We start from the raw sequence: 14,589 nt of genomic DNA on the forward strand, positions 1-14,589 counted from the left end.
GTCTTAAAATTCGCCATCTGTAAGCTGGAGACCCAAGAAACTAAGGGGTGTCATTCCAGCTTGAGTCTCAAGGCCTGAGAACCAGGAGTAGAAGACCAACATCCCAACTCAGGCAATCAGCCAGAGAGTGAATTTTCCTATCCTCTAACTTTTGTTCAGGACCTTAACAGCGTGGAGGAGGCCCACTCACACAGTATAGGGCAATCTGCTTAATTTGGTCTACTGATTCAAATGCTAATCCTATCCAGAGACCCTCCCAAGCACACTAGAAATATGTTTAATCTGGGCTCTCGGACTCAGTCAAATTGACACATAAAATTAACCATCACAGCACTACAGCTTCAGTTCCTATAGATTAAAATGTTTATGGACAATTGCTAATTCTAAGATTGTTTTCTTTATATTATTTACCAATTATTTATTATTCTACATATTACTCATAAATTATTGATTTTCCCCATATTACCCTACACATACTATACTAGTCAATTATGTATTACTTAATTTTACAATTATATTATAATAAAAATATGTTCTAAATCTTTTTATTTTGTATGCTGTTTCATATACCACATAATTCTCCTAGATGTTTACTGTAATGATGATTATGATTATGATGATGATTATGATGATTCTTATGTATTATAACTGAGATTAAAACTCAAGTTTTGTGGGTTAATGAGTTTGGGATCAATTATGGGAAGAGGCGTCTTTGTGTAGGAAAACATGGAAAGTGATTTGGACTAATATTTCCCCAGTTTGTATGCTTAATTGGAGAGAAGATAAACTAAATGTATGTTAATGTTAAAGATGCGGCAATAGAATTTGACATTGGAATGTACAATATGTATATAGGTTTAAGAAAATACTATAGAATATTAATGAGTGCATTTTACTTACCTTTCTAAAGATCTTTTGCCATATTTCCAAAAGATAAATATAGCCACTATATTTTATCATAGGACCATTTATCTATGTATACTATGCTCATTCTTATGGAGTTTATGTATAAAATGCTATAATTTGATATTTCAAATGATTTTTATTTTTCTTAGCAGCACCCAATGAGTATAGATAGTTATTTGAAAGGATATTCAATTCTTATGCTAAGGGATGTTATTAAGTCTTTAAATAGATGGTCGCTTGGTATGTGTGAAAGTAGATGTACCTATATTTTTAACCTGTCTATACTGAAATGAGAATCCTCATTTACAAAATGTAGCTGAAATCTTAAGATGTCATATCGTTTTGAAGCCACAGTGGTCTCTCATCTTTATTATATCAATAACTTCCTGACTATTGCCTTGCTTTCATATTTATAATCCTCTACCTCTAGTCAAACATACACATGACAAAGTAATCATATCATTATGACAGTCCTCTGCCCTATACCAGTGAATATTTTCCTCACATACTCAGAATAAAGTCCTAATACCTTATGATGGCCCAAGAGACTCTACGTGATTTGGCTCCCTGCTGCCACGTTCATCTCCTCCTCTATCAATCTTCTTTATATTCACTTTGTTCCAATCATAGCTGCCCCTGCTATTCCATGAACATCCCACGCTCAGCTCTGTTATATGAACCTTGGACTTGTCCTTTCCTTTGCTTGAGATAAACTTCTCTCAGATTATCTCCTGGCTCACTCCTTCCCTCACTTCATTTCCATGTCACTCTGGCTCCCATATTTCATTCATGGCTTAGCTAACATGTAATCTACTAAAAAATTCGGTGACTGCCCTACGTTAATATCATTGTCTCACAATCACTACGGGCCTCTCTTGTCTTTTTTTAAATGATTTTTCTTAAAATAGAATATTGAAACATACATGTTTTTGTTTGCTTACGGCTATCCCCTTCTAGAATGTATCATGTGGACAGGCTTTGTCTTAGTCACCATTATATCCCAGCATCTTGATTATTCCTAGTACACACTAGATTAATATATTTCTTTAAGTAGTGAAAGTCAGTATCCCATTTTTACGATGCAAGATAACTGTTTAAATTAAAATTATAGGGTAGCCCTGGTGGCTCAGCGGTTTAGCGCCGCCCGCAGCCCAGGGTGTGATCCTGGAGACCCTGGATCGAGTCCCACGTCGAGCTCCCTGCATGGAGCCTGCTTCTCCCTCTGCCTGTGTCTCTGCCTCTCTCTCTCTCTCTCTGTCTATGAATAAATAAATAAAATCCTTAAAAAATAAATTAAAATTATAACATGCATTAGTTATTTTTACTATATATTATGATTGTCCTATTTAAATTCATTTTATTGTATTATTTTTAAATTCACCAATCAGCAACCACTAAACTTACTATACTGAGCCCTATGTGGAAAACTCTACTGTGAAATAAGAAATGAGATAAAAATAAATTCCTTTAGGGACGCCTTGGTGGCTCAGTGGTTTATCACTTGCCTTTGGCCCAGAGCATGATCCTGGAGTCCCAGGATCGAGTTCCATATCATGCTCCCTATATGGAGCCTGTTTCTCCCTCTGCCTGTGTCTCTGCCTCTCTTGCTCTGTGTCTATAATTAATAAATAAATAAAATCTTAAAAATAAATAAATAAATAAATAAATAAATAAATAAATAAATAAATTCCTTTTAAAAAACAATGCAAATTATTTATTTGGATGCTGAAACATGTCAAGAACATGCACAGCCTATTCACGTGGATATCTAAAAGTAATTGGGTCAATAAATCATGAAAGAGACCAAAAAAGTCATAATATATAAAATATTAAATTGAAAGTTAATTTATAGGATTATCTTCTAGTCTGGAAGAAATAATTCTTATCCATGGTTCATATAATCTAAATGAATGACAATTGAAGTTATGTCTGGAAATTTGTTTCAATGTTTTTAAAAAGTTATAGTAAAATGACTGATTAGACATATATAGATGTATATATATGTTCATATTTGAGCATTAGATTAAAACTTTCTATTAAAATTTTCTTATTTTTTTATTAAGGATAATAAAAAAACTTCTCTTTGCAAATGGATTTTAGTAATAATTTTTAGTACAGAATATTTAAAGTGATAGTAGAGCCTCAATAGAGGAAAAAAATATACCTGAATGTACTACCTAATGATGTGGTCACATATCTATATGTGTATAGATGTATCACTCTAGATATTGGTCACATATCTATAGTTTCTGATACTGATATATGGTTGCAATTAAAGGATCTTTCAAATATATTCCAATAAGTATTTGTTAAAAACTTACTGTAGTTTCTCGTAGTAGTTATCACTTTTATCTATATGGTGTGCATATATACACATATATACTTGCATAATATCATCTGTAGAAACTTGAAAAATTGAGAAATATTCTTGATTTTCATTTCTTTGTCCTTTAAGAATTTTTAAAAAGATTTTATTCATTTATTTGAGAGAGAGAAAGAGGGAGCACAAGTAGGGAGGAAAGGCAGAGGGAGAAGAGAAGCAGGCTCCCTGATGAGCAGGAAGCCAGATGTGGGGCTCAATCCCAGGACTCTGGAATCATGACCCAAGCCAGAAGTACCTGCTTAACCAACTGAGCCACCCAGGCGCCCCTACGCGGTAAGAATTTTAGCTATTTAAGTGATTTGCCACTGTTTTCATATTAGTTGGAATTGTTTTTAGCTGATATGTGAAAGTCTCTAAAATTTAACCCTCAGAATCATTAAATTCATCTTACCCCACAAACTCAGCTTTTCCAGACTTCCTAAGTACTGCCAGAAAACCCTTATTTGGTGCAAGACATTGCTTCTTCTGGAAGCTTTCTCTTTATATTGTTGTGTAATGCTTACAAACTGTTTTGGATCTCTAGACATCACCAAATTAAATCCACCTCTGTTAGTTCCAGATGTATAGCCTTTGATATACTACTTGACATCTTTTAAGTTTCGGTTCCCTGTCAGGGAATGCAACTATTAACAATATTAGCCTCACAGATTTTTTTTTTTTGTGAGAATTAAAGAGACAATTTATGTGAGGGGCTTTTCCTTGTAGCTGGAGCATAATAAGCAGTCAATAAATACTAGCTCATTTTTAAGTATAAATGCCCTTAGAAAGATGTTTGGATAAAATTAAGAAATATTGTGATAAAAAAACAACCCCCTCCTCAAATTACAATGTTTTATAAAAAGCATACATTTATTTCTCTCTTTTGGGTAGATATGATGAGAGCAGGATTATGAGGGCTGGGGCTCCTCACTCACTCTCAAAATGAAACTTTCATTTTACCATTGAAAATAAGTTCTAAGGCTCCAGGGTAAAATCCACATTTCAGCCAGCATTATAACTGAAAAGAGGAGAATAAAGCCACACTACCACCACCACCCTGGACAACTTGCCCCAAGACACAGTACAGAAGTTGAACATGCTATTTCTAATTGTACTATATTGACCAGAACATAATCACAGGGCTACACCTCATTCCCAAGAAAGCTGAGGAAATAAACAGGAGAAAGAACAATATTCCCTTATCAGGAGTCAACTGATTGAACTGATGAGGCTGATATATGGAATATGTGGGTCTTCACTTTTCCCTCATGACTTATCTAAAATCATCTATTATAATTCTAGCCCTTGGTTACTCTGCTCTGTTCTCTCAGAATCTTCCTCGCTAATCCATAAACATGCCAGACATGCTTCTGCCTTAAAGGCTTTACAATTGATGTTGTCACTAAGTGGATTGTTCTTACTCCTGGTGACTATATGGATCTTTCCTTTAACCCCTTCAGGCCTTCACTCAAATGTTACCTGCTCCATCATGTCTTCCCTTCGTACCTCAATTAAGATTGCAACAACATGCCCGTCTTCTGTCCTTCTACTCCATGCTTCAATTTTTTATCTCCCCAACCAATTCTACTAATTATACAAGAGATAACATTCATATATTGTTTCCTGTGTAACAGACACTATTCTAACTGCTTTACATATATTAATTCATTTAATCCTTAGGACTACCCCTTTGAGATAAGTACTATTATTATGCCTTTTTAAAAATTTCTGTGATAACTGAAGCATAAAGAAGCTAAGAAAATTGGTTGCAGTCTCATAATTCTGAAGTGCAAGAGTTGGATTAAACCCAGCAGCCTGGTCAACAGAGTATCTGCTGTAACTGCTATAACACATGACCTCAGAGTACGCATGACACTATTAACAGAAGCAATGTTTTTCTGTTTCTGAAATAAGCCTCCTCCCAAATTGAGTTGCTTTGTTCATTGCCGAATCCTTACTATGAGAGCAAATCTAAATCTCTGTCTAATGCAGCATATATCAACCATTGAAATGCACCTACTCCAGATTAGGGTGTGCTGTAAGTGTATAATGCATGTCAGATTCCAAAGACTTAGTAGCAAGTAATGGAAAATATCTCACTAATTATGTTTGTATTGAATACATGTTAAAATAATAATATTTTGGGATGCCTGTAGCTCTGCAGTTGAGCCTCTGCCCTCAGCTCAGGGCCTGATCCCAGGATTGGAGATCAAGTCCCACATCAGACTCCCGGCGAGGAGCCTGCTTCTCCTTCTCCCTATGTTTCTGCCTTTTGTCTGTGTCTCTCATGAACAAATAAATCTTAAAAATCTTATAAATAAAATAAAATGATAATATTTTAATTAAATTATAGATGTATATGATTAACTTTGCCTGTTTTTTAAATTTATTTTTAACATGGCTACCAGGAAATTTAAAATTATATATATAACACTTCTGTGATTTGATTTTATTTCTCTTGGATAGTGCTATAGAAGAAGATAGAAAAATAATTGCTGAATACATGAACAAGCTATTTTTTCTAAGCAAATCATTAAGAGAAAAAACCTATATGGTTGCTTTCAATTCAGATATACTTTGGAAAAATGGTATAAAAATGCATTGCTAAGTGGCAAAGGCAGACTTAAATTCTGGTAAGTCTGTCTTCAGAACCAATGCTTATAACTCTTATAACCACTGTAGTAATTTTACTTTATACAAATTCATGTGAAATAAAATTTTGACTCTAGAGAATGACTAGTGAAACCTAGTAATTTCAATTCTGTTTTTTATTGAGATACACGTGGCATATAACACTGTGTAAGTTTAATATGTACAAGGTATATATTTGATATGTTTATATATTGCAATGTGATTATCACCATAGTGTTTGCTAATACCTCTCTCACTTCACATAATTATCATTTCTTTTTATAGTGAGACCATTGCAGATCTATTTCTTAGAAACTTTGAAGTATATTATACAGTAAAAATTGTTGACTAAAATAATAATGTTGTACATTAGATATTCAGAATTATTTTCTACCTACAAGTTTGTACTCTTTGCCAAAATGATGACTTGTCTAGACGCAAGAAATTGTTAAAAATAAGATTTAATTTAAACTGGATTTGATAGAGTTGTAAGAGTTGAGGATGGGTTAGTAAACTAACATAAAATATAGAAGGAATGTCCAAAGAATAAAAGTAAAAATTAGTTCCTATTTCTACAGTAAGGGAATAACTATTAACAAGGCAGGAGGCTTTAAATCAAACCAACAGAGATCATAAAACGCATCACCTTTGATATGAACAATCAAAATTATAGTTACATAACACCACTAGAATTAGAAAGTGTATATTTATGCATGAAAAGTCATAAACTTTGTCTTACCTGGTATTCTTATTGCACGAGATTGATTGACTAACCACTCACTAATTCAATAAGCAGTCATTGAGTATCTGACCTGAAGCTGGCTGACCTGAATACGGTAGTGAAGAGATGGGCATAGTTCTTAACCTCAATTAGTTTTAGTCAGAGGTCCAGAAACAGAAAGCATAAATGTACTAAGAATTTAAAGTAACTGCTAGTTGCATACACTGACAGAAGGATAAGTAATAATATAAAGAGTAATGCCGAGGAGCACTTTACCTTCAATGTCTCTGGAGGCTTCCCTGGGTTAGTGATGGATCCTACATCTGGGCACAGAAGCTGAGAAGGATGGAGCTACATCAGGCTTCAGGAAATGTTAAAAGCTCCCGAGGCAGCAGGAACCTGGTGTATTTGCAGACCTAAAAAGGAAAGGTAAATGGAGCAATGTGAGCTCTAGAAAGGAAAGATGAGTGAGATTGGAGAAACATTTGGTAGTAACATAGGTCAAAATAGCAATTGAGATTTTATTATAAGCATAGTAGAAGTCTTTAAAAGGCTTTAAGTAGGAAGTGATCCAATTCACATTAGGGATAAAACACACACACACACACACACACACACACACACACACACACACGATATTCATCAGAGAATGGACTGAGGTGGGAGGAGTAGAAGTAGGGACTCAGTTAAGAAAATATAATGAGAAGCCAATGGCCTGATTTGTATGGTGCCTGATGGAGAAAAGCAGGCACAAACACTACCAAAACACTACCTGGATATACCATTATCTTTAATCAGATTCCCTAAATGTTTACAGTATAAAACAAGTACTTCATGAATCATTCCAATTATAAAGTCTGTGTTAATTCAAGTTTAAAAATCAAATTATAGATATTTCCAGAATAGTATTTTCCTCACTTCTCACCATTACAAAAAGGAGTATAGTAAATGAAACATGGTCTTCTTTGTCTTTTTTTTTTTCAGTCTTTGACCACCCCTCAGGCTATGAATAATACTATAGTTTTTGCATTAAAAATGTGGGAGTTGGGGATCCCTGGGTGGTGCAGCGGTTTGGTGCCTGCCTTTGGCCCAGGGCACGATCCTGGAGACCTGGGATCGAATCCCACATCAGGCTCCCGGTGCATGGAGCCTGCTTCTCCCTCTGCCTATGTCTCTGCCTCTCTCTCTCTCTCTGTATGACTATCATAAATAAATTTAAAAAAAAATGTGGGAATTATGCTCATTAGAAATTGCATTTTCAAATACATTCAAAGATTTTTAAATCTTATTTAACTCATAAACTTCTTCTTACAGGCTAAACAATGTCCTTATTTTGGGATTAAATCATTCTGTGTGATTGGAACATTTTATATTCCTGGTTAACATTTTAGAACTGTGCTATATTAACCTTTTATCATTTCAAAACATCTTGAGTATGTATCTCTCAACTATGTTTATGATCTTTGTTTACTTTAGAGGTTATGATTGTTCATAAACAAATTTCTTCCTTAATATAATCCTTTTTATTCTAAGAAGAGGCTTTAGAAGCTGGGCAGTGCTCTTCATTTATTATTCTCATCACAATAGAGGTGGTGAAATGCCACTTTATTATCGTTAGAGGACCAGGTGAGTTTATTGAACTTGCATGGTGGGGACAATCTGTGCCTGATAAAATGCTTCAACTTCCAGTTAGTGAAATTTTGTTCAATCAATATAAAGTGCTGAGGTGACATATCCTGCTTTAAATTGTGCAGGGTACTTTTAAGTAGGTGACTGTGATACTCAATGTCAAGGTACTACAGTGATGTATTTAAGTTTAAAAATGCCTTACCGACTTTGAGTGCTATAAATTTACCTTTTGTGAATGATAATTATAAGTTTGACTTTACAGAAGTTTGGCAGAGTCTCACCATTCTTCCAGCAAATATTAAGATTGAGTTCTATTTTTTTAATGGTCTATTTCAGTGCAATCCTTTTAGACCTCTTTAGCAAGACAGCAGTATAAATCAGGTAACTGTTTTCTATGTGTAAACACACCACAGTTGGATTATATTACCAAAATTGTTTTTATTTTCATAAGAAAAGCCAAAGCAGAACATTGGAGATGCCAATCAAATGTGGAAATATTACAACAAAAGGAATATTAGCAAATTGTTCACCTCAGCTAAATAAATCCAAAAGTAGGATAACTGTCTCTGATACATATAAACCAAGCAGCATGAACTCAGGTCTGTTGATTATGCTGATAATATATTCATTATGTGCCAAAATCCACATGAAAAGAGAGGGGGAAAAAAGGAGGGAAAGAAAGAGGAGAAAGAGAAAAAAAAATATTATACTGATACATCTTAAAAATAAATTAATACAAATATTTTGTTCTATTAAAAGGGAATTCAGTCTTAATCCTAAAGCAATTGTAATTAAAGACTTATCTCACAGAGCCAGTAAAAGACTATTTTAAATTCTTTCAACAGCATGCCTAGATTAAGGCTTTAAATAAATTTAGGTTTTATATACTGCTATTCTTTTTTCCCTCACCAATGTTGGCCTTGTGATTGATACATTTTCAAGAGTCACATTCTCAAATAGGAGTTCAGAGTGACCTAGGGAAGAGCTGTCATCCAAGCTATCTCTGGGACCTCTTTGCAAAAAAAAGTCTAACTTGCTTTATTCTTGTTCCTAAGGGAATATATAAAATTTGACTGTAATGTCGTGACTTGAGGCATTAATCCCATTGTTTGAAAAAAAAAATGAGCTTTTCTTCTCATTTCCTTTGGATCAAATATGAGTTCTAAAATCTGAGACTGAAATTTTTGCTAAATTTCCTGAATAGGAAAAAAAAAATATGCTTGAGAATCAAAAATAATTTCTTAAAATTCTAGTTTTCTCAGTTATTTGAATTCACCTGGGAGGAAATATAAACTTCTCACAATGTGTTTAATTGTATAGCTCATTTGTTCTCAAAATAGGATTATTATAAATTTTATTTTGATTATGGAATAAAATATAAATTGATCCACTGATAAGACAATAAAATTCTAAACAATATAAAATAATTTATTATACAGATGTATATATTGTTTTTCATACAGTCATTAAGCCAACTACTATTCTAATTAATACATACAATAATATCTTTGTTTTTCTTTATGCACAAGGGCTTCAAGGGACGTTTCGAATCATCCTTCCCTCTACATTTACCATATTAATTATAGAAAAAATAAAAATAAGTTTTAAAAAGTCTTTCCAGAAGATTATTCTTACCAAGAAAGAGAATCAATTTGAGGTAATAATAAGATTACAGAAAATTTATTTTTAATTAAGATACCTTTGATTTATATTGAAGAAATTACTTTAAACTTTTGTCTTCATTTCCTTTACCTAGCTGTGCATATACTATGGAGAAAGAAAGAAAGAAATACCCCTTCTAATTAAGATGGATTTTTAAAAAAGATTTTATTGTTTTAATTTGATAGGGTGAGGAAGGTGTAGATGGAGAAGGACAAGCAGGCTGAGCACAGAACCCAATGCAGGGCTTGATCCCATGACACTGAGCTCATGACCTGAAAGGAAATCAAGTCATGCACTTAAGCAGCTGAGCCACCCAGGTGCCCCAATTAAGATTTTTTAATTGAAAACAATATATAATTAAAAATTTAAAAAGAAAATTTAGAATTGACCAAAGTTAACACCATATCCTATTGGTACATGTTAAGGTAATATAGAATTTAAATATATGTAGCTTTCTATTTAAAAATATTAAACTAAAGCTTATCTCTTTAGACACATGTTCTATGAGGTATCACCTTTCATTCTGTCTACAAAGATAAAGCAATTGCTGTGTCAGGTATCAGAACACGAGCAGGACTTTGCTACTTCTTTAATCTGCTCAATGACTTTATTAATTTGGTTTTAATCAATAATATTTGCAAATAAAGAAAATTCGGTTTAAAGAAGTTAAATAAATAAGCCAAGGTCAGTCAGTTAAAAAAAAAATAAAGTGTCAAAGACCATCTCCAAAACTACTCTGAGCCCCTAGTAGAAACATGAAATGTTAAAGGAGGGTGTCTTTTTGTTTACAAAAGAAATTTTCCAAAGAAGAGTTTTAAAACAATAGAGAGAAACACAGCAATAGCAATGTATTTTTCCAGTTGATTATATACAGTGATAATGAGGACAGCTTAGCAAGATGATTGATATTATTTTCCATAGATCCATGCTACAGATTTAACCACATAAGACTTTCAATTAATAATTACAAATCCCAGTAATATATTTTTAATTACAAGTTTCTAATAACAGATTTGCATTTTGGGAAATTGTGCATGAAGGAGAAACTGTGACTAAAGAATCTAAAATCTTTCAAATATTATTTCTGATAGGTTATCCGTTAAACACACTGCACAGCACTCTTTCTTGGGCAATCACAGCACTAAAAGGAACTCCTTGATTCCTCGAATGACTGTCAGCAATGCCTATTATGTTTTATGGCTTTGAAATGCAAGGTAAATGCCTGAGTAAATATCATAATGCAACACAAGATGCATTACGTTCTCTTCCTGCAAATTTGATTTCTTCTTTTATACTGCCATAACTTCTTCTTTCAGACAAGATAGCCAATAGGTAATTCTATTCCTGTTATACTGCAGAAAAGAAAGAGCAAACTGGGGCTGAAAAGTGTGATATGCCTTTTCTTACCACAATCACCAAGCTATTTCCATTTTCTGCGTTCTAGTAAAAAAGAGACTGAGGGAAATCAATAAGATATCCCAGTTCATTGTTGTCTCTCCTTATTTCCATCTCTAGACATTATCACTTATGAGTTCTTACCTCAGTGACATTCCAGACAAACTTCATATGAAATTATACATATATTTCCTCATAACTAAATACTTTAGTGTCCAGGATGTGAAATTACATTCCAGGTCCTGATGTGAATTTACAGTAAAATTTAATTAATTTCCAGAGTTTAACTTTTTTTCTTTTCTGACTTCTCCCTAGGTTTTGAATTCCTATTAATTTATCTGACCTTTGAACAATTAAAAATAGTCTTATTTGCTTCCACTTGAGAATATCATGAATTTATATCAATGTGTCATCATTAGGTTATTTAGTATTCATAATTCCATTTTTAGCAGCAAATATTCCTATCTCATTGGGAGCAGGCTTTTGAAACAACTTGAGAAACACAACTGTTTCTAGCTTTCAATAATTTACAATGTATGACTCTGCACTAGTGAGATTGACTTCCTTATTTATCATTTAAAAGATCTAGGGAAAGGCAGTTTTTCGTGTTGACAACCCAGGAAACCCTCATCTCTAACAATGCTTATATACACATTCCAGCCACATGCGAACCGCATGATCAGAAAAAAAGAGGTGTAGTTAGTCCCCTGAAGAAGGGAAGAATCATAGGCGCATACTTTATCTTTCTTAACTAATAGGGACTTTTTAGAAATTCCCAATGACAGAAAATTCAAGAAAAACTTGCTTAAGAAAAACAGTTTTGGGGAATATACAAGGTAGGGAAATATATATTACCTATAAAACTGCAAAGCACACGGGTATATAATTACAAGCTTCCATACAATTTGATTCAGACCTCAAATAATGGCCCCATTGTCCCATCTGTCTTCATCACACTGGTTCTCTCTCTTCTATTGTGCCTCCCTGTGTTGAGGTGGTGGCTGCATCCCTAGATATGTCACCTAGGCAGCGTCAAGTTCCATAGGCAACTCTCTGAATTAGTATTCCCCAAAAAAGTCTTAAGGAATCTATTTTTCTCTCCTTAGGTCATACGTCCCTCCCTAAAAAATTACTCCGGCTCTGGAAAATGTAGCATACTACTTAATTTCGGTCAACATCACCTGTAGCTACCTGTTACCACAGAGGTAGTTCCTCACTCAGGCCTTTGGAGCAAAAATAAAGAGGTGTGTATTACCAGACTGGCATGTATTAGAGTACAAGTGGCAGTAGATCCACAAGTCCAAAAGATGTATGAAAGACATTAGGGTTCAAAGCCAATGGCTAAGAAAGAATTTTTGAGATGTCTTTGGTGCAAAAATGTGGTTTTATTTAAGCATGAGGACAGGACCTGTGGTCAGAAAGAGCTGCACTGGGGGCATGAGGAGTGGTCCATTATATGCTTTCAAGTTAGGAGGGGGTGAGGAAGAGCTTAAGTTTCTAAGGAGTTTTTGAAGCCAGGATTCCAGGACCTGCAAGGGGCTAGCTGTTGTTGGGAAAAGGTCATTTATTACATTCTAATAAAACCTTAGTCATGAGACCTTCAGATATAAGATATATATCGGTGGGCCATATGCTTGGGGGTGGTTAAAGATAAAGGAAATTTCTAAGGGAATTTTTATATGTTAAAGTAGATTTACAGGATCCTGGGGATTGTGTTAAGATTACCTTTTGCCCTTAGCAAAGTATCAATATCAAGGCAGTTGAGTCTCTAAAGGAAAAGGAATGTCCTTCTGCCTGTTTCAAGGACGTGTCAATGGGCTGCAGGTAGTAAGGAAATCTAATAATTTCTCTTCTGCCTTTGTTTCCCACATTGCAAACACATTTCTTCTTATGCAAACACATTAAAAATACACATTTTAAAAATAATTCAATACTACTACATAAATGTCTAAATTCTGCAATAAAGGATCTCATTCCCCTCCTAAGTTGAGGTCCAAATTCTAGATCTCACAATATTTTAATGTTTTGTTTTTTTTTTTTTCCTTTTTTCTGTTAGATCTGAATGAGGATTCTACGGGTTAAATAATGGGTTTTCAGGCAGCCCAGGCGGCTCAGTGGTTTAGCGCTGCCTTCAGCCCAGTGTGTGATCCTGCAGACCAGGGATTGAGTTCCACATCAGGCTCCTTGCATGGAGCCTGCTTCTCCCCCTGCCCATGTCTCTGCCTCTCTCTCGGGGTCTCTCATGAATAGATAAATAAAATCTAAAAAAAAATAATAATAATGGGTTTTCTTAAAACACATAAAATAAAAATGGTGAATAAAGGATTAGATAAGTATGCCAGAAGGAAAAAATAGGCATTTATATTTGGGAGATGGAAAAAGAAAAACAATGCAAAGTAATACATTAGAGTATTAAACTTAATGGAACTTCACTTGAACTGCTTCAATGAAATACCTGATTTTAATATAGTACTACATTACGGCAAACTTAACTTTACAGAAATCCTTATTTATAAGTAATTTGTTAACTAAGAGATTAATTCTTGATCTATTTCTATTGTATGAAATATTACTGATTTTTCTTCAAACTGCTAAAGATTATGCTCATCATCATTTAATTTGAAGGGACTCTGAGGCATTATTTCATGTTGATTTTAGGAAAAAAAAAATACCAGAATCGCATTTACTTATTTAAATAAATTATTTTTGTGTCCTCTTTTGTAGCTTATAATCATTATATACAAGAATATGTCCATGCTTTTTCCATTGTGATTTTGTGATGATATCACATTTATACTCTCAAGTGAAGTATAGCTGCATCGTGCAGAATAAATTGAAAACGCACAATGAAGTTCACCTCACTCTGCCTGAAGGAAGTTCCAAGGCTCCTAAGTGCACTTCAGCTCAGTTTCTACTTCTGGGATTTCTGAAAGATAAATCATTATATACAACATTTTAATGCCTTAAGAGAACAACGTGCCACTGCAAGACAACCAGAACTAAAGTAAGAAAACTCTTGTTATATCTCACAATAAAGTTCAGAAGATATAATGGTTAAAAGTCAGTTGTAAAACTTCCCACCTACAGTTTTCTACAAGGAGAGTTTGTTTCAGGATCCTTGTTTTTTCACTGTTATTACTGGTTTGTTATGGGTTTGGAAAGAAGGAAGAAATACGTATATAGAAAAAATTCATATTTTAATACTGTGCATTAACCTCAGCAAATAGTACTGACATTTCTGTAGGGGGTGTATTTTATTTTTGGAATTGTGTATAGGACTTAG

The sequence above is a fragment of the Canis lupus genome, chromosome 38 (assembly GCF_048164855.1).
Source record: "Canis lupus baileyi chromosome 38, mCanLup2.hap1, whole genome shotgun sequence".
Lineage (NCBI taxonomy): Eukaryota > Metazoa > Chordata > Mammalia > Carnivora > Canidae > Canis > Canis lupus.